Source organism: Alosa sapidissima, chromosome 4 (genome assembly GCF_018492685.1).
Source record: "Alosa sapidissima isolate fAloSap1 chromosome 4, fAloSap1.pri, whole genome shotgun sequence".
Lineage (NCBI taxonomy): Eukaryota > Metazoa > Chordata > Actinopteri > Clupeiformes > Clupeidae > Alosa > Alosa sapidissima.
The window spans coordinates 618,757-639,780 of record NC_055960.1 but is presented as its reverse complement, the minus strand read 5'-3'; the positions used below and the strand labels follow the sequence as shown (position 1 = coordinate 639,780).

At 42.3% G+C, this 21,024-nt stretch overlaps 1 protein-coding gene and 1 long non-coding RNA gene across 2 annotated transcripts in view; both read left to right on the top strand.

The window, feature by feature from the left end:
* dock3 (dedicator of cytokinesis 3) overlaps positions 1–21,024 on the top strand; it is a 576,384-nt gene that overhangs the window by 472,697 nt on the left and 82,663 nt on the right. The gene's annotated exons all lie outside the window — the stretch shown is intronic.
* LOC121706851 lies at positions 4,242–6,765 on the top strand. Its single transcript, XR_006031185.1, has 3 exons — positions 4,242–4,364; positions 6,281–6,326; positions 6,359–6,765. It is a non-coding gene; the product is annotated as an uncharacterized LOC121706851 (long non-coding RNA).

Here is a 21,024-nt window from a genome sequence, read left to right as displayed (position 1 = left end):
TCTCCCCTGCGCATAAAGCTGTCTGTTATAGACGTTCTATGAGGTACCAGTGTTTAGCTGTGTCACAAAACAATAAGCTTTGTCAGACTACTTTTAAAATGATATTCAGGGCTATATACATTTTAAACATTCGGGGCTGAAGACCCGACAAAGCCTTGCGTTAATTCTTCAGGTGGGAAGTGTCAGGAATTTTCATACGAGAGACGCTCTCATTGGTGGTTAGTATATGAAGTAGGGAATTGACAGCAACATATCCAATCACATTATGAGAGATGCTGAATTTAACATAAACTGCGATGTTTGATTTTAAATTAATGTAAATTTATCCGAGACTGTAAGCTGTCACACGTGGGTGCTCGATGTTTTCAGTGGGTGCCCGAGAGACGGAGCATCCACGGTATCGGCGCCTATGACAAGCGTATCTCGCGGTTGCATCCATTACAAACAAACATGCAATGTGAACGTCTGGGATTGGGAAGAGCACTAAATGCTCTACTGAATAAGCACGAAGTCAAACCTTTAAAAATGAAAAACACTCTTTAATAATCAAAAAAATAAACCGTTAATGAAGTAAACTTGTGACCATCAAAAATCGTTTATCGCCTGTAACTCTGTGATAACAGGACGTAACAGGAAGGCATTTGGCTGAGCAACGGAGGTTAATATGCTCTATATTTTGTACAAATGATGTCTGTCTATCATCGTTGCACTCGGAGAAAACCAGAATGTTTAATTTGTCCTGCGTTTCTTCTACGGCTGCAAACGGGATTCACTCGCAGTTAACCAAATATTTCTTTATTAGGGCAGGGCAGGCATATTTCTGGCTATTAAATTATTTCTAAACCAGTCTGCTAAAGTTTGTAGTGAAGTCTGTGTAGGGTTTTCCAGGCTCCATTTCTTTTTACGAGACACCCTGCTCATTTGAGCCATCTACCGGTTGTTTGGGTTGTTGCAGCGTCACACTGGGAAAATACAAATTAAAGTCGCGTGATACCGCGTGATCCCACGCGCGGACCGCGAGTGAAGCTGGCCAAGTCGAAGCACTGCCCACTGTATGTTACACAGGCTCTGTATTCTGCAGACCACTCTAACTCTGTCTCCTTTTAAAAACTCACTCACCCCTCCCCTCCATGAAGTACAGCTAATGGCGGCCTTACATTGTACGATTTTGGTCTGTTTTCACAGTCGGCGACTAAATTTCCAAAGTCGGACAGAAATCCCCAAGAAATCATGGGAGTTGTACTGGAATCGTGGCGCGCTCCCGTCAACTAGATTGTTAAGTGTAAGGTGCCAATCTTAGCGGTTTTAAGTCAGTCGGAGTCAGTCCTTTTCTAGTTTTGCCGTTACGACAATATCAAACATGTTTGATATTATCGCAAGTCTTTCTAGTCGTGGCTCATGCAAATAGTGACGTGAACTATAAAAAACAATAGTGACCTCTCCAAACAGGAAGGGGCAAAGTAGGCGACAGCTGTAGCCTATATGATTATGTGTTATTCTTATAATATTTGTGGTTTCTTATATATATATTTAGTCGGCGCTCTTCCACGTGACAGAACGACTCTATATCGGTTAGGGATGTCACGCATGAAACAATGCTGCAGAAACACGAAAATACAACTTTGAGTTTAGTAGGCTATCATTTCAGTTCCTGTTTATATATTGCACGATGGGTAATAATTTAAAGGAATCTAGTTGCAGTCTTCTAAATAGTGACCCTGCAAGATCCCTAGTCATTGCAAAATCATAGTCTGTGACTTAAAACTCTACTACTTGTCTTTAGATGTGAGAGGGTCTGAGACTGTAGTCTTTCAAAAATCTTTTCCAAATCTTTGCAAATCTTTCCAAAGTCTGTTAGTGTAAGGAGGGCTTAAGCTGATGGTGCGTACAAACTATATCACAACATAGGGCCTACTGCACAGCGAACTACAAAAACCAGCGATTAAATAAGTAGGCCTATAAAATGTTATTTATATAGTGCAACCAATGTAAATTATATATTATTAGCAATACATTTATTTGAAAACAACCACGAGTAGCCTAGGCTATCTGCCCAACAATTCATAGGCAAAATCAGGTTCAATCACATAACAGAATGACCTAATTGCACTAACATAAACCAGCGTGTAGGCCTACAGTAGGCAGTGCTTCGACTTGGCCAGCTTCACTCGCGGTCCGCGCGTGGGATCACGCGGTATCACGCGACTTTAATTTGTATTTTCCCAGTTGCAGCGTCCCAGAGGCGCTGCAACAACCCAAACAACCGGTAGATGGCTCAGGTGAGCAGATTGTCTCGTAAAAAGAAATGGAGCCTGGAAAACCCTACACAGACTTCACTACAGACTTTAGCAGACTGGTTTAGAATTTAATAGCCAGAAATATGCCTGCCCTGCCCTAATAAAGAAATATTTGGTTAACTGCGAGTGAATCCCGTTTGCAGCCGTAGAAGAAACGCAGGACAAATTAAACATTCTGGTTTTCTCCGAGTGCAACGATGATAGACAGACATCATTTGGACAAAATATAGAGCATATTAACCTCCGTTGCTCAGCCAAATGCCTTCCTGTTACGTCCTGTTATCACGGAGTTATAGGTGATAAGCGATTTTTGATGGTCACAAGTTTACTTCATTAGCGGTTTATTTTTTTGATTATTAAAGAGTGTTTTTCATTTAAAGGTTTGACTTCGTGCTTATTCAGTACAGCATTTAGTGCTCTTCCCAATCCCAGACGTTCACATTGCATGTTTGTTTGTAATGGATGCAACCGCGAGATAGGCTACGCGTTTGACCAGTTGTTAACAGACATGAACCAAGACATATAGCCCAGCAGCAATCTAGTTCTACCAGAAAGACTCAGTAGACAGAATAGAATCAGTTGACAATTTAATTAGTAAAGGAACGGCTTGGATACAAGCATGATAAGAGTAGTGTTGCACGGTGTATCGATACTAAAAAGGTATCACGATGCCTTCATGCAAAAAACGATACGTTTTTAGAATCGATACTTTATTAAAATAATAACGTTCTGTGTTTGTGTGAACTGCTGCTCTCACTGCTCCTTGCACGCATCTAGGCAAGTGGGCGTGTCAAGCAGGCAGCTCTGAGTGAGTGAGTGCGCAGCCAACGTCAACATAGTTCTTTGCCGACAGTCCTCAACAGAGTTCAAAAAACGAGAAATAGGTTAACGAATATGCTATAGAAAACACGACTACATAGTTAGTGCCAAGTTCTTCTCTTCTGTTTTAGTCTAGCCTAAGTGAAATGAGTATATGGTTCTCTGGGATAAAGCGAACCTTCCTTCATCAATGCATTTTGACGAGACATAACGAGCTGTAATCATAGGGTGCTAACGTGATGAAAGTGCAATGTTCACGCCAGAATAACATTACCATAACTTGTAAACAATCTATTTCATGTTCGGTCAGTACTACTGGTAATATTTGTCATGGCATGTAGACTGCAATTTGTTTAAGAATTATTGGCCAGATGTAGGATAGGATACCCGAAATGCGCTAATTAAAGCCCACAGCATATAATACCACCAAAGCGTGTTGAGTCCTAATAATAATAGCGGCTTATTGTTACGTGGTAGCAAATCATGTTATCAAAGAAATAGACGTAATGTAGGAATGCACACAGATATATTGCAACAGGTAGGCTAATGGTGTAGGCCTATCTGACGAAGACCTGAGTGGTTGGAATGTCGTACTTGTACACTGGGTGCAAATAAGACTATCCTCACATTTTTACCTTTGCAACTGTCAAAGAAATCCCATGAACACGGGAAGGCCTAGGGTAGCCTATACTGTATATCAGATGGCCTAAAGATTAGGCCCCTCTGCATAGCATTCAGTGATTTGCATGCAGTAATTTCAACACTGACCTTGATCTAGTCTAGTTTGGCTAAGCTACTTTATTGCCAAAACAACACAATGTAAATGAACTATAACAAACAATAAAGGACTTAATCACACAAAGTAGGCCTACTATTTTACTGACTATAAAAAATGATAATTATGTAGGAAGTTTAGAACCCAGAGTTGACCTGCACACTACAAAAGTGCACCGAATTCAACACAAATGATTCAATACACTTGGAGGAGGTATGAGTCCTTTCTTTTCCAGATATCTTAGGATTTCGCCGTAGTCTCGTTTCAGTATCGAGCATCGTGATATTTATGGCAGGTATCGTTTTGGTATTGTGACAACACTAGATAAGGGTCCTGAATAGGTAACAGTCTTTGGCGTAGGCCCCGTCTCGGATCCGTCCAGCGATGAGCGGATCTCGTCTCCTGCCAATGGATGAAGGCAGGGACGGGGAGCCTACCCCCCCCCACGACGAGACGGGGACCAACTGCTGGCGGTGTGTGTTGCCCCCTGCAGGTAACCCCCAGAACCTAGTCAACGTCAGCCGTTTCTCAGACGTAACCCCAGGCCTAGGCAGTTAAGACCCACGATACCCCCTTGAGGTTATTGTAGAGAGCAGGGACCTACTGTCGAGCGAAGTCGCACGTCTTCCCTCTGCGGCGCAGATAACCTATTACTCCTATTTTAAATATCCCCCTTGGAAGTTGATCAGGCTTCCATGGTGGATTTATTGAGATGTTTATGAAATAAGGAGCGACTACGCCTAGGTCTCGAACAGTTGGCTAACGTGCGAAGATGTTTGACCCTTGAATTTATCTAGAGACACAGGTTATAGGCTACTTCTTGCTCAGGTTTTATAAGGATGGAGATTTTATTAGTCCAACTAACCCAAGTCTTAGACAGAGCAGATGAATAACCACAGAAGAAACCAGTTATCTTACCCTCCTGCTGGAATTCGTAGAAAAACCAAGAAAAGACAAAAATACTGCTTGAAGAATTGGATGCCAAGGTTAAATGAGCTCTTTACTTTTCAGCACTTTGGTGATGTTACAAAATGCGGCGTAATATCCACTTGCAGGTTACAATGTTGTAGAAAATATAAAAAGAGTAAATCCACAAAATAGGAAAATAGTAAATCCACACATGGAGAAGAGATTACAATAAAAATGGTAAATCCACACATGGAGAAAAAGAGAATAGAAGGAAAAAAGTAAGTCCTCAAAAAAGGGAAAAAGTCAGCTGATTGTCTTCTGCAGTTACTCTCTGTCGGAGTAGCAGGTCTGATATCTGCAACAGGTTCCACGGAGTTCCGGTCCGCGACTCAGCCTGGCACGACGTCCAACACTTTGCTTCTCAACGAATTTCGGAGGACGAATTCTAACAACCGCACGCGACATCATAAAGCAAAAACCCAACGAGTTGAAGGAAGGAAAAAAGAAGAAGCAACCCCGATCATTTGGTTCGACCCCTATTTATACTAGGTGGACTTAACCTCCCCCACACATTCCTGAGACAAATCAATCCTATTTTCCCATGACAGTTTAGAACCTTCTAGAAGTTCCCACGATGGCTGGGAATATTCTCACGTTAGCTGGGAAAATTCTCACGATAGCATTCTAGAAGTCACTGATCTTAACCAACAATTTAAGATGACATGCATTAACATACTTCTCCGGGTTACATTTCGGAGATGATACATTACATTCAGGTTTACAGATAGTTTCCAGAGGTTACACAAACAGTTTACATTCAATGGCAATTATAACCATGTGACACATTACATTTAGCAACATACACTTTTACAGTCATCAAGAGAGATCGGTTACATTCTTACAGGTTACAAACACTTATGGCATTAACTCTTCACACAATGCAATCTGAATACATTCATTTAAACAGTTTAAGGCACTTTACCCATTTCACAGTTTGAGACATACAATTCTTTACATGCGTAATTCCCTAGACTTTACAAGGTCAGGCTACTAAAATACTTGTAATGATACATTTCATTCATCGCACTTTATTATTTATTATGAGGTCATTGTTTGCAGTTATGGTTCATTTTCCATCCTTTTATTCACATTCAATAATCATCAACTATTTCTGAGGTCAGGGTAATCTGGTTTAGTAATCCTGCACATTGTTCAACATCTGCTTCAACACATTCATTCACTTCCACGCTTTCAGGTGAACTTAATTCAAGAGTAGGTTGCAAGGTCATTGGTTTAACATTACGATTCAATTCCTGGTCAGTTTCTTTCCTAATTTGTCTAATCATATTTTCTAGATCAGAGAGATTACGTTGATAGCTAGCGCTGAATCTAGCCTTTCTGCGTTTTCGCCTTGTAAGACGTATTGATTTTGTGCTATCGCTCTGGGGTCCATACGGTTGGTGTTCTGGCAACACGTCAGGTGGCTGAAGGAAGATGATGTGGTAGGCAGACCATGCCCGATGGACGTGGACTGCTGGCAGAGGTGGCTGGACGGGAGGTGGAGGGGATGTCAAAGTCGGCGTACTGAGAAGCAAAAGCAGTGTTAGGTGGAACATATTTAAAGAGCTCACTGAATTCCTATAGGCTAGCGCTGATTGAAATGAGTGAATGATCAGATTGCAGGGCTTTCCCGAAAAGTAGGCAAAGCTATGATTAGCTCCATGTAAGCATGGGAAGAGTAAAGCTACACTACGAGTCTTCCTAGTAGAACTTTCGCTGAAGCTATCATTTCTACCAGAAAGACTCAGTAGACAGAATAGAATCAGTTGACAATTTAATTAGTAAAGGAACGGCTTGGATACAAGCATGATAAGAGTCCTGAATAGGTAACAGTCTTTGGCGTAGGCCCCGTCTCGGATCCGTCCAGCGATGAGCGGATCTCGTCTCCTGCCGATAGATGAATGCAGGGGCGGGGAGCCTACCCCCAAAAGGATGAGTGCTGCCCGCCAGGGTGGTGACTCAGTAACCTGGTTCTGAGAGGAACAAAGACAGTATACATACAAGATAGTATACATACAAGATAATTTAAACAGCATGTCTGGGCAGGGGTGATGAGGCTGTGCCAGGACGCCGACAGAATTTTTAAAGTGGCTAGGTGTTAACCTAGGGTTGCAATGGGGCCCGCTGCATGCTTTCGCTATAATGGGATTTAGAAGCTTGACGAGCTGGGCAACCAGCGTCTAGGGCAGGGGTGGGCAAACGTTTTGGATCAAGGGCCACACTGGGGTTTTGAAAATTGGCCGGCGGGCCCATTTTTTATAGCCTATAGTTTAGTATGACAAAATATTTCTTTTAAAATATTAATTGCTTAAAAATACTGCTAATTTTATGCTGTTTAACAAATGTATAAATTGTCGCTTTAATTCACGTTTATTTCTCAATGATCTTCTGCCTGCTACGGTATGGCCCTCTCACACTTTTTAAATGGTCAGTAGTGGGAACTACTGCTGCCTTCATGATTTCCTTTTAAAAGTTTCTTATAAGAAGGAGATATCAATTATCAACAATGACAAGCCAGCTGGAACCTGCGGCTCTCTCTCCCTCTCGTAAGTGCAGACGCGTTCCCAATTAAATGGATCGCATGTTCATGTTAGATCTGCTGCAAAGGAGATAACTAAGAGTTAACTTAGTTTAACATGATGTTATCTCTATTTAACATGATGTTTTGACATTGACATTGTAAACGTTCTCTAAGGAGAGTGAAAAGCAGTTTGCAGTAATGCTAACCAACGTCGTCTCTATCGCAGGAAAAAAATAGCGAGCAGCCTGATAACCAATTGAAATGCTCAGCGGGCCGGATGAAAGTGCTTGGCGACCGGCATCCAGGGCAACATGGACCGAACTGGGCAACCAGCGTCTAGGGCAACCTAGACGAGCGTCACGAGCCGGGCAACCGGCGTCCAAGGCAACCTGGACAGTGAGCTGGGCAACCTAGACCAACGTGACGGCCGGGCGACCAGCATCCAGGGCAACCTGGACCGAACTGGGCAACCAGCGTCTAGGGCAACCTAGACGAGCGTCACGAGCCGGGCAACCGGCATACGGTGCAACCTGAACCATGAGCTGGGCAACCAGCGTTTAGGGCAACCTAGACCGATGTGATGGCCGGGCGACCGGCATCCGGGGCAACCTGGACCAAACTGGGCAACCAGTGTCTAGGGCGACCTAGACGTGAATCACGAGCCGGGCAACCGGCGAGAAGTGACCTGAACCATAAGCGTCGAACGATCCCCCCAAAATAAGATGAGCAGCATCAGTAATGCGAGGGAAGCATGACGTTGTGACGTAGACAAAGGACTTCTCAGGACAATTCATGCCTGTATGTGACAGGAGGAAGAAACATATGTAACATGAAATAAGACAAGACAACGAACAGATGAGTGCTGGGGTACCATTGGTGCTTATGCATCTCAGAGTGCAGAGGAGCTCTGAGTGACGTAACGAGAGCTCGCTATACTGGCCGCACCAACTGTGGCAGGATAGTACAGTTTAGAACTGGCTGCTGGAGAGACAATGAGTAAAGGTAGCAATGAGAGAGAATAAGCAATACACATCGCCCAACTTGATGTAGAAATTATATCAGTCATGCGCCAAGCGCTGGCCCCTGAGTGATGAGTGGAGGGGTGTGCATACACGTGACATTACATGTGGCCGGCACATTTTTAATCAAAGCGACTGACAATGTACCCTGGGAATCCGGAGTTCTCACGGAAGCATTTGCTCAGGGAGAGACTCGAGTCTGGCAAGGAGTATGATGCACGTAACTTTTGCCCCTTGCATCGCGGGGAACCAATCATATCTGTGTAGCTGATATAGCGGGCCAGAGGCGATCTAAACAGATGACAGACGTAGTGTCATCCCTGTAAGAAAGTAGATGTTAGTGTGATATGTGGAACTGCTTCTCCATTGACGAACTGCATCCCCTCAACGGAAGAGGGGAGGCATGATGCACCTGCAGGGGTTAGCAAATTAAAGATTGGGAGGAGAATGTAAAAGGAACTTGCACATCCTCCCTGGTGCGATCACTTTGGGTGAGCATATCTGCCAAAAACAAAACAGCCAAGGCAAAATAGGAGAATGGAAATTAGAGTATACATTATGCAGAGGATCCTGCTAAAACGGCAATTCGAGTCAACAATCAATGTGACGGATGGCGTGACTAGATGAGCTGAAATCACATGGACACGCAGAGACCCGTTGTGGTTGAAGAGAGTGCATGAAGGGCGCAGCATTGGCCTGAAGGAGACTTGAATCTGCCAGTGATGATGGACCGCTCCGTCTGACCTGCGAGAAGGAAGGAGTGGTTAGACAGGTGACATGTAGTATAGTCATCGGTAAAACAACCAACCAACGGCTACGTTGGTAGTCGTGATCAACGAACTTCCAGCATAGGCCACCACATAAACCACAACTAGCGAAATGCAAAATTGCCGACATAATCATGAACAGCCGGTAACCATTAACACCAATATATGGAGTGCTGAAGTGACCCACTGGTGGGCAGTGAGCAAAGTGAGGCCTGCCATAGAATTCCTAGGAACCCAATACACAATACGGAATCAGAAAAGACATTTCAAACATACAAAAGACGCTAGAAGGATATGTTAAATACACAAATGACACAGCTTCTTAATTAAAAGCTCAACCAACACCATGTGGGCGTGAGCCCATCACTGTGACATCAGCTCATGAACACTGACATAGTACGGGCATTGAAAAGAAAACACCTATAATTGCCTAGATAATAGCTTGTGTGACATACTGGCAATTGACGGGGACGTCACAGCATACCTGGGACATGACAGATCAGCGGTAGCTGAGAGTAGTTTGAGCAACACTAGTGATCAACAGCCCGTGCCACATTGAGCAAGCTGAAGCGCAACTCGCATACAAGACCGACTGAGGAGGACTTGAGCAGTGCATGCAAAGAATCACCCGAGGAAGGCCGTGTAGACTTCCCACCAGAAGGTATGGGACGCAATCCCAGATGATTAAACAAAAGCAACGAATGAACTGGCTTCCCGCAGCCATGCACAAGGAGTGATACCTGAACCGAAGTCCAGCAGACGAGTAGCCTAGCCCAAAGCCTATGCAGCCCAACGAGCCGCGAGGCAAATTAAGAGGCTACACAAAAAAACAACTGGTTTGACGACGCTCAACCAAGGTAGACATCGAGATAAACACAGTGAGTGTAGAACATCAATTAAACAAGTCTTGGGTTGGGTTCAACGGCAGCGTGGTGCAGGCTAGCATATAACAGCACAAATTGCAGGGATTATGAAATCAGCAGGAATTATTGTAAGGAGGCCTAAGTGAAAGTTATACCGTGTCAGACGAGTCAGTTTGTTTGCTGCCCGCCGAATATCGTTGGCAAGCAGGTTGCATGGCTGTGGGTAGAGTGTAGCCCAGCTCGAGGAGCTTGAGAAGAGAGCACAATAACCTTACCAACCAGACACTGAAGCTTGAGAAATCGTTGCCGAACGACATGGGCCTGCAACAGAGTTGCGCGAGGACGGCAACCTGGCAGGAGGTTACCGTGAACTGAAGGCTGCAACAGCGTGAGTGTGACTGGCTCCGATATGCAGAGATTAGCGATGAAGCGATATGCAGTGGCCCTGACCGAAGGACGCACAGGTCTTAACAGCGCAGCGAACGAGCGTGGTTGGATTGTAACAAGTAACGCCACTGAGGGCAGAAGGGGCGAAGGTAAAAATGCAGAGAGCCCAGGTCCACGCGGAAGCCTGAGCTAGGACGTCAAAGTCGGCGTACTGAGAAGCAAAAGCAGTGTTAGGTGGAACATATTTAAAGAGCCCACTGAATTCCTATAGGCTAGCGCTGATTGAAATGAGTGAATGATCAGATTGCAGGGCTTTCCCGAAAAGTAGGCAAAGCTATGATTGGCTCCATGTAGGCATGGGAGGAATAAAGCTACACTACGAGTCTTCCTAGTAGAACTTTCGCTGAAGCTATCATGGACTGTTCGTTATTTATTGAAGGGGCCACCGGAGGAATTTTGAGTGCTTCAGTCAAAAGTTGCATGACCCTCCCTTGCCTGCTAGAAATTGTTCAATGACCCTCCGACAGAATTGTTAAAAAAGACATGACCCTCCCCTGCCAATTGTCGCTGTCTTCCGCCCGCGCTGCTTTGCGCCACAGCCACACACTGTGATAACGTTCTTAAATCAATCTTTCCCGTGAGCTTGCATGCTACCAGTCCTTCCTTTCAAATGTGTTGCACCTGTTTGCACAATTTCACAAATAATCATATGTGATTAATAATATGACAAATAATCCCTGTGCACGGGGACCGAAACAATGCATGCCAACTTTTTCCGTGTTTCTCACGTATTTTAACTTCCCCCCCGCTGTCTTGCCGTTTTAATGTTTTCCCGTAGAGTATCCCATATTTGAATACTCTCATAACAGCCCTGCCATCGGGCCTGTCTCTGTGTTGCCCTGTTGCTACCCCTTGCCCTTCCAACGAAACAGATGTCTTCAAATCATCGTTTTCCTTGCTTGAAGACGAACTTAGAGTGATGTTAACCTATTTAAGTTTAACGGCGTGATTGTCGTGAGAGCACGATTGATTGGCGCTTGCATGTTCGGCCTTATGTCTACGTGCGCACCTGAGGCTACTCAGCTACTAGAGAAAGAATTTCCCCTGTTTGTATGTTCACTCCAAGTTGGCCTACCATAATTTACCAACTCTGCACTGTAGCCCCTAACTGGCTATTTATATTTTTCTGTGAAATAAGCAAATGTATTTGTTCAACTTTCTGAAGCAGAATTACGCACTAGGCTACTTGGAACATAACACATTTGACAAAGGACAGATGTATGTTATAGTGACAAAATATTAACTTTCAGTGTTTTACGATGTCTTTGTCATGGGGAAGTTTTTTTCCCCCATGCATTTATTCTAGGCTACTGTCAGTGACTGCCGTGAGAGAAGCGGGTTCTGTGTTTCGTTCATGTCAGTGACTGACGCGAGAGAAGCGGGGTCTGCGTTGCGTTAATTTATTTTCAATTGGGCATGCCGTGCGCAGTGGCGTCATGCCCATTGAAATAAAGGGGGCACGTGCCCCCTCGGATTTTTCCTCCCTGATAATTTTTTTGATCATAACTTTGTTCCTATTATGCTCCATAATAAGCCAGAGCCTAAAAAGACTCAAATGTATTCTTCTGGATGTGTAATAAACCGTAGCAAAATAGCTGAAGACCGTATGTTCCCGTAACAACTTATACGCGAATTGAGCACGCAATGTTTTGCTTGTGTTGAACTGTTACAGTTAACTTTAGGCTACAGTTTGAACAGTTGAACTGTTACAGTTACAGTTTAAACAGATAGGCTACAGTCAGGTTGAAGTGGCAAGTAGTCTAGCTATACAATAAAAAGTAGTGGAATTATTTGTAGTTGATCAGGACATTTTGACTTGGTGATCAAATAGTTAGAACTATGGATTTGATGTTGGCCGAGAATTCAGAGCATTACGTTAACGTTAGCCTACATGGTGTCAGTGTAATGCCTACAATATTACAAATATTTGGCAAAGTCTCCTGGTTCAATTGTTTCCAGTTTCATAGAAACGAGGGTGTTACATTTGCAGTGACTACAAAATCCAACCTAATAACATTAGGCCTACCAGGCATTGCGTTGAATGTTTCTCTTGTTCTCTTCATGTATCTGGCAGCTAATCCATGTAGTGAAAATGGATAGGCTATTCGTTCAAAAGGAGGCTTAAAGTTGTTTTATTTAAATAGGATCGCTATGACCGTGATGTAGAGGGTAAGAAAGTATAATAGTCGTTCTCGTGCTCATAACTTTTATTTTTATTATCAGGTCACTTGCTCATGATTTGCAGGTAGCAACTTACAAATGAGGTAGCCTATTGCTTGCTATAATGGTAATGAAAAATATATTACTAGTAGGGTCTAGTAAAATATTTAGTGTTAACCTTACTCAGCACTGAAAACTTCTCTCAAAGTCCTTCATGACATGAATTAAGATTAAAATAATTTAATTTCTGAGCACCACAAAGTCAGACCTCAGCAACTTTTTTAATGTAAGATTGTTCTTAGGTCACATATCAATCAAATCATAACAACTACAATGGTACTGTTTTTTAAATCATGTGTAGTAGGCCTAGTGTAATTGTGTGTGTCTAAACATGCTTTAATGAGCTTACACTTTAATGAGCTGAATTTGAGCTTACAGTTCTTTCACCAACCGATGTGTTTTACATTAACTCACAAAATAGATACTTTAGCTTAGTCCTCAGATAGAGGAGGGTTGCTGCTTGCTCTGTTAAGGTAAATTTCAAAATGTCCAGGGGGAGAAATCATTTTGAAACATTTGTATGGTTATATTGCTTGACTTAAATCCCAGAGAGTAGGCTAGGCTACCGCACCCCACAGTGATGGGCCTAGCGGTCTTACGCGTTCAGTGTGGGGTATAAACAAGCTGAGAATTTAGCGGTGTCACCTCTGCCTGTCACAGACGTGGGGAGCTGAAGCTTGGGATACAGTTACCACAGTAACAGTATTTTATTCTACTTCTTATGGAATATATTTTTTTTCACTTTTATAAAGGCTTTGTTTGAATGCTGTTGGAACAAATAGTAGTTGATTATAAAGGCAACTTTCTGTTGCAATATTCTGTGTGTTCTGGACTGCAGGTAACTTATTAAGCCAGTGGTTCTCAAACTTTTTCTTTAATTCCCCACTTTGATCAAGGAGGCATTGACTGATGATAGTGGAGATAACGTGTTATCCCGAGGCCTTTGCAAGTCAGCATCTCCGACGGTAGTCTACCCTATTAAAAATATTATATAAGTATATATATAAGTATATATAAGTTTTCGATGTCCCAAATGGAGAGCCATACTATTGTTTTAACGATCTCTATGCTACCCACCAAAATGTAGGCATGGGAACATAATGAAGTATCCAACTTTAAATTATTGTGATTACGAGCCAGTGGTTTTCAAACATTATGCGTGACTCGGACATCTATGCAACAGACTCATATCGTCCTCGCATTCGCAAAATGAGGACATACAGACTGCTCAGATAACAGGTGTACCTCCAGTTATGCACGGTTTTAATTAAGTCATTTAAATGTGCTGGTGAAACAGTTGTGTACTCTGGGCACAGTTCTGGACACAGTTCTTCCACAGCTTCGTGCCAAGTAATGCGTTGAGTCGACATGTTTGTGTGAATGAAACGAAGCGTATAGGCCATAGTGTGACATGCGTAAACCAATGGTGTAGAGATGACGCCACAGGGTTTTATTTAAGAGAGCCTACGTTTGTATGTAGGCAATTTATATTCACAATACTTAGGCCTACTAAAATAAATAGTATTTTATTTGTATTGGTTGTTTAGAGTAAAACAAATCGGTCGGTCTTAACGCAAGTTTACAACCGGCAAGTCGGTTGGACTAAAAGGGGAAAAAAATAAATATTTGGGTCGGTTCTAAATTGACAGGCTCAGTCGGGTTACGGCAAACAAAATTTTTTTTAAGGATGGCCTAGCAGTGTTTCTTTGCGCGTCTGAAGAAGTCAGCCAAATAGGAATGTAATTCTGCGGCATAAAGCAAATGTATTTGTTTATTGTACAGAAAAATAAAAATGACATGTCAAGCAGTCAATTGACTACATTGCAGTCAAGAAGTAGGGCAAATTAATTTACGAAACCAAAACGTGGGTTGTCTAAGCCTCTATTGCGTAGCCTGTTAAAAACGTCGCCAGATAGTATTACATCGGCAACAACATTGTTTTCTGCAGAAGCCTACCCAAGGCTACAGATTAATTCTGAACAGTTATTTCTCTACTGGCTCAATTATCACACCACTGTTTTGATTTGCGTAGCTGCGTTACCCCCAACACTGACAATAATGTAGACAGAAAATTTCGATTTTCGTTACCACCGTGTAGTCAAGCCTTAAGACATACCCAAGTAGCCTAAATCGAGGTAATGTTTAATTATGCATGATTTATTTTGTTATTGAATTCGTAGGCTGGGATTACTCTCTGCAAGTCTCCTGCTTTTTGAGTAGAGGCGGCAGGCAGAGCGATGTACAGTGGCAGAGCGACAAAGGCATCAGTCCAGGCCAGATCCTGACAGTACCCCGCCCCCCTCTACGGACGCCTCCTGTCCTACAGACTGTGACCACGGGGCAGACTCAGACTCAGACGGGGCAGACTCAGACTCAGGGCCCTATCATGACATTCTAAAGCGCATTGTCACTCGTCAAAAGCTTATTCAAATTTAGTAGGATGTCCAGTCCACATTGGGAGGGGTTTCGTTATCAAACGTCGAGCGCATGGCGCAACAAGGTGTTCCTAGGTTTTTTAATCAGTCATATGGGTGTGTTTGGGGCGTAACATCATTTAAACCAATGAGAATGACATCTGTCATTACCTTTAACGGCGCAAAGCGCGATGTCAAATAAATGCATCGGTATTTTGACATTTTACGGCGCATTTGAAGGAGGCTGCTTGTGAGACCGTATGGAATAGTCATTCCACTAAACCATGCTTTACTAAAACCTAGCATAGCCTTCACACATTTGTACTCGTCTATTATTTGAACTCATTGGCAAAATGTAACTACAGTGGGTCCCAGTTAAGAATTGACACTTCATTCACCATCAAGGTGATTCACGCAGCTGGGTGAAATGTAAGTACAACTGCAGCCGTTTGGGGGCAGCATAGTCCGCTGTGGCGTTCCACGGTCGAACCGGGCGGAGCATTCGACAGCAAAGGCTGTGATTGGCCGAGTTTTCAGTGCGTTTCTCTGTGTTTTTAGCAGCCCCTGCAACATGCTAGTCCACTGTAGCCTATAAGCTTTGTACATAATGTTAAACATAGTTTTGGATTCAGTGGCAAGATGTCTTGATTGTACAGTGTCTGTCTCTTAGTAATGTTTTAAAATGAGAGTTTCGTCAGCTGGCAGTAGGCTACTTTGTCGGCAGTAATGAGAAGTTCGCTTGCTAACAGAACATAAATATGCTGCCCAGAAACCTTGTGAATAGTTCTGATTTGTTTTACTACACTAACAATGTTAAATATAGCCTTTGCCTACAGCATCTCCTTAACAGTAATGTTAACAACATGACAGCATTCATATGACAAAGGAAAACGAATTCGGTCACTCAAGACTGTGCCAAAGGCCTAGGCCTACTGTTATCATTTTTTGCAAGGTGTTGCTCCTGGCAATACTTGTTTATAAGACGTTTAGTGATTAGTTGATAGCTGTTTTTGGGACACGTTAAACTTTCTTTATAATGAGCGCATACAGGGAGTAAAACGACTGTTACGCGCTGTTACAACTGTAGGCTACAATGATTGCAATACAAAAATATGCGCGTGTTAGTTTAGTTAGTTTTGTGATGTTTTGCACTTTTGCCTCTGAGGGCTTTTTTGGCAAGATTGACCTTGGTTAGACTCTGCATATGTTATTTCTCCGTATGGAAAATAAAGTAAATTTTCGACACACGTCTGTTATTAGTTCAATAACAAGTGTTCCTTGTTAAAACATGTGACTAGTGAAACTGAAATGATTTTAGAAATATTTAGCCAAAGCCAAAAAGTGTTAGAGAGAAGGAGAGACGCCGGTGCAGCTCAGATGTCTTCTTAATTTTCTTTATTCTTTAGTAAAAGGTGCAGAACATTATTAAACTTTGATTATCGTTTTGATGTTCGTTAGTCAAAAACATCGACACATCGAAACGTTAGTCGCGTATTAATAGCGTATTTTAACTTTTTCCTCGCTGTCTTAGGAGGAGCTGCAGGGCCGTCGCAAGGGGGTGCGAGGCCCTGTGCGAACTTGACAGATAGTGCGATGCCGTGTGCGAACTTGACAGATGCATGAACTTACGTGCATGAAATCATGCGATAGCTTACTTTACACATAGCCAAGGCTACCGTCGGTGCATTTTAGTAGCCTAGTCTAATAAGCTACACCAGCTTGTCTTTAAGAGGGGAAATTGAATAGCCTATAACATTAGCTGAGTCACATATTTGGCCATATGCTGTTTATCATAGGCTACATCACGAAACCAAATAGTGTAACAAAGGCGAACACTTTAACAGGGGAAATTGATTGGGCATGAATCATTGTGCTGAACGGTATTTGTCAATGAGCAGAAACACACACGACATTCAAACTGTTGATAAGATGGAAACTGGTCTGTAGGCTAACATTGGACGGTAACACTCCAAAATAAGGTGCCATAATAAATAGCAAACTAGTAATTACCTAACCCTTTGTTAATATTTGTTAATTGTTACTAAAATATCTATTTGGCACAAGTTAATAGTTTTTTCATCATTAATTAAATATTAGTTGTTTGCATAAAATCTGTATGTTAATGTTTTAACAAATCTATTAACTAATATTGTATTAATATGTTAATAGTTAACTAAATATATTTTTGGCACTAATTAACAGTTATTTCTTACATCATTTAAATGTTAAATGTTTATTTACAAACTATATGCTAATATAAAAGTTAATGACATATTATTATTTATCTAGCTTTTCTGATTAGCTTTGTGGATAATTTATGGAATTTATGGTTTATGGCTTTATGGTCTTGTGGGGTGTATAAGGCACCCTACTGCCAGTGGTTGGTTGTGTGAGAGTTTTGTGCTCCTCTTCTTCCACTTCATCCTTATTGGATACCTCTGTGGTTGGCTGTCCTGTAATTGGTGACTCTCTGTCTAGTGTTTGAAAGTAGTGTACTCTTTGCCTTTGGAAGTACTATTTGGTTGCTGCTTGAATTTGGTGAAATTCAGGGGAGGGGGTGTAACAGAGTTAGAAATGTAGTTTAGTGTTTGTATGTGATTTTCGCCGTAATTAAGCAGCTTTATTGAGATTGGTGTTTTGGAGCCCCCTTTGGAGAAACGCTATACTGCAGCTCTGCTGCGTTTTGTCCTTGTATTGTTGCCATAGCCGATCAGAAGTAGGCCTGTCAAACTCGATTCCTTTTAACCCTTTAGGCGCCAGAGGTTTTTTTCTGAAACGATCAATTTTGACATCTTCATTTCAAAAGGCTATATCTTAAAAGTGATAAGAGATAGAGACTTTCTGTAAATTAGAAAATATTAAGGATGACCCAAAGTTTATGTAGAGATTAAATGTTTATATCTAATTTGCATATTATGACGTCATATGGTGGCGGCCATCTTGGATTATAGAATTTTCATGAAAAGTCGCATGTTTGAATGATAAAATGCACCACTTCTTTCCCCCCAAAATGTCCCTCACCTTCTGTATGCTATATTGCACAATACTGAATGCTCAGGTAAATAGTAAGTAGTGAACAAACTGTGTAAATCATTACTAATAAATGGCAGAAACAAACCAAATGCATGTAGCGGTAGACTGGCCTTTTGCTGTAGAGATTTTCCATTTACTACATACAGTAGGCACTCTGATTCCATGTATGGGGCACATATATATTATTCAGATGACACACAAACACAAGTAGACAAGACCTGTTTAGTTCAAAAGCTCATTTGCCACGGCAAGGCACAGATCAGGAGTGAGATGACGAGACAAGACAAGAGACAATGTTAGTATTTTTTTCTTTTTGTTGTTTTTGTTGATGTTTTTTTGTTTTTTTTCTTAGCTGACAAAGACACACACATCACAAGGACATGAACACACAAAAAGGAACACATAGTGTACTGTATGTCCTAAATGATCAGGGAAGTAGATAGCAAATCAACAGTGTAAATCATTACTAAATGGCTGACATTTTTTTTTTTATGTAGCAGGCCTTTTGCTGTAGAGATAATGACTCCCTATCCCTATCCATACAGGGCCGGCATTCCCATCATCTTGTGATAGACTATGCATGACCTAATGTGTGTGTGTGTGTGTGTGTGTGTGTGGGAGAGGGAGAGAGCGTGTCACCACCTCCACCATGCGAGAGCAGCATGGCCAGATCTGCATCGCGCGCGCCGAGTGGAGAGAATTTGCGCAGCTCGGACTAGGCCTACTGTCATTCTCATTGCGACTCCCCACACTGCCACTACGTTCCCCCCCAACTGTCCTATGAGCACTTCGACCTCGTCTAACATACCCAGTGGCATTAGACAAAGGCTCCACCACGTTACTGTCGCCGCGATTGTGGAGAGGCACACGTTCAGAAGACAGAAGCTAGCGTTATCGATATTAGGCTACCTCCAGCCTCGTTCGCCACACCACTAACACCCTGCTAACTTCCCGATGAACACTCCGAACCCGTGAAACATTATTCCCACCAGTGACATTGGGCAAACGATTCAACGTTTGTGCTTGGTGTAAGCTAAACTATGGAGTAAACTCTCACTTTGTCCAGCTGCATCATTGCAAGGCAGGGATGCATCTGAAGCCTCACTAAACGAATCACCGTCATTTTCTGAAGGCAGATATTCCCCTTCAGAATCAGGGTCCGCGAATAGAAGACCCAACACTTCATTTCAGGTAAACTTTTTTGATGCCATTAGACGATAATCTAATGCAAATACTCGCTGACGTTGACAATATCGCTCTGACAAAGTGGCTCACACGCACACTAGCTCCGGTATTTCATGCACTGATTCAATGCGCTGTAGCTAGAAAGTTTTGTTTAAAGCGTGTCCTTTTTTCGACTCGGGGATGACGTATGACATGTCTGCCATCTAGTGGAGTGGAAGTCGAACGAAATATGACACCCTATTTGACTAAATCGGCCGTTTTATTCAGTACCGCATCTTGTCGACTATAGTCGACTGTGGCGCATAGCTGTGGCGCCTAGAGGGTTAAGGATCCGGGTTATTCTGAGTCACTCACTAAACTGATCCGGGTTGTACGAGTCACTTGAGTCAGTATTGCTAAATCACCAAGGAAATTCAGTCCTACTTCAAGCAGTGCAGTGGAGTGCTTCATTTTTAAGTGCCTTCTCATGTTGGATGTGGATCATCCATGATTTGAAACCAGGTTTTTGCAGTACTTGCATTTAGCCTTTAGAGTTTTGCTGGTGCATGAAATCATGCGATAGCTTACTTTACACATAGCCAAGGCTACCGTCGGTGCATTTTAGTAGCCTAATCTAATAAGCTACCTGGTCGAAGTGCATCCACACATTGTTCATCTTTCTGGTGCTCATGTTCAGAAACTTCTTGAAATTAACCTCCAAATTGTCTTGACACCACTCTCACTTTTCTTGTCACTTCTCTCTGAGGTGTTTTTGGACTTGGGGTTTGGGGACAATAGGTGGGGGATGGGGACAACCCCCTTGCCTCCTAATCAGATAAGCCTGTTACTGTGGTAAGGGGTCAAGGGGGCCGGTCAAGTACATTACCGCGGCAACTTCACTCAGTAGCTTTCCGTGTAGCCACAGGGCAGAGGGTCAAACAGATTACAAAAGAGAAGGGGGGAAAGGCTTTATGACACTACCTGAAAATATGTTGTCAAGTAAGTCTAAACCTATTTGAATTAATTGATCTGTGTGGAAAGAGAGGGTAACCTATATTATGATAATTAATTATTTGTTGTTTTGTTAACAGTATAAAAGTTTGCCTAGGTCTAATGCTACTCTGCTACAATGTTTATTACCACTACTATATACTAATAGTATAGGCTACTTGGAATCTATTCTAATAACGTATTAATAGGCTGCTAATACTAGGCAACTAATATTATTATTAATAATAGCTATAGGTGGCATAATATAATATAATATAATATATATAATAGCATCAAAACCTCCACCTACTCACGGGAAAGAAATCAGTTTGAGCCACTTAACCTAGTGTAGCCTAAGCAATTGGCTTTCAATGTAGAGAAACAGGAACGTAGAAATGCCCTGCAGAGAATAAATTATTATTGTTATTATTATTATTATTATTATTATTATTATTATTATTATTAATACTACTACTATTATTCTCATTATTAGGCCTATTATTATTATCACCTTGACACGAGTAGAAACTAGGCTACTCGCTCGTCTACAGTTCCACTCATGACAACGTAGCCGGCTGATTCGACTGACTCGCACTCGATTCGACTGACTCGCACTCATAACGACTAACCCGGGTAGATAGCCTACTCAAGCAGCTCCATGAGCGTGCAATGTTTCGGACTGTCTGCGCAACCGAATTGCATTTTAATAAGCTAAATCTATACACC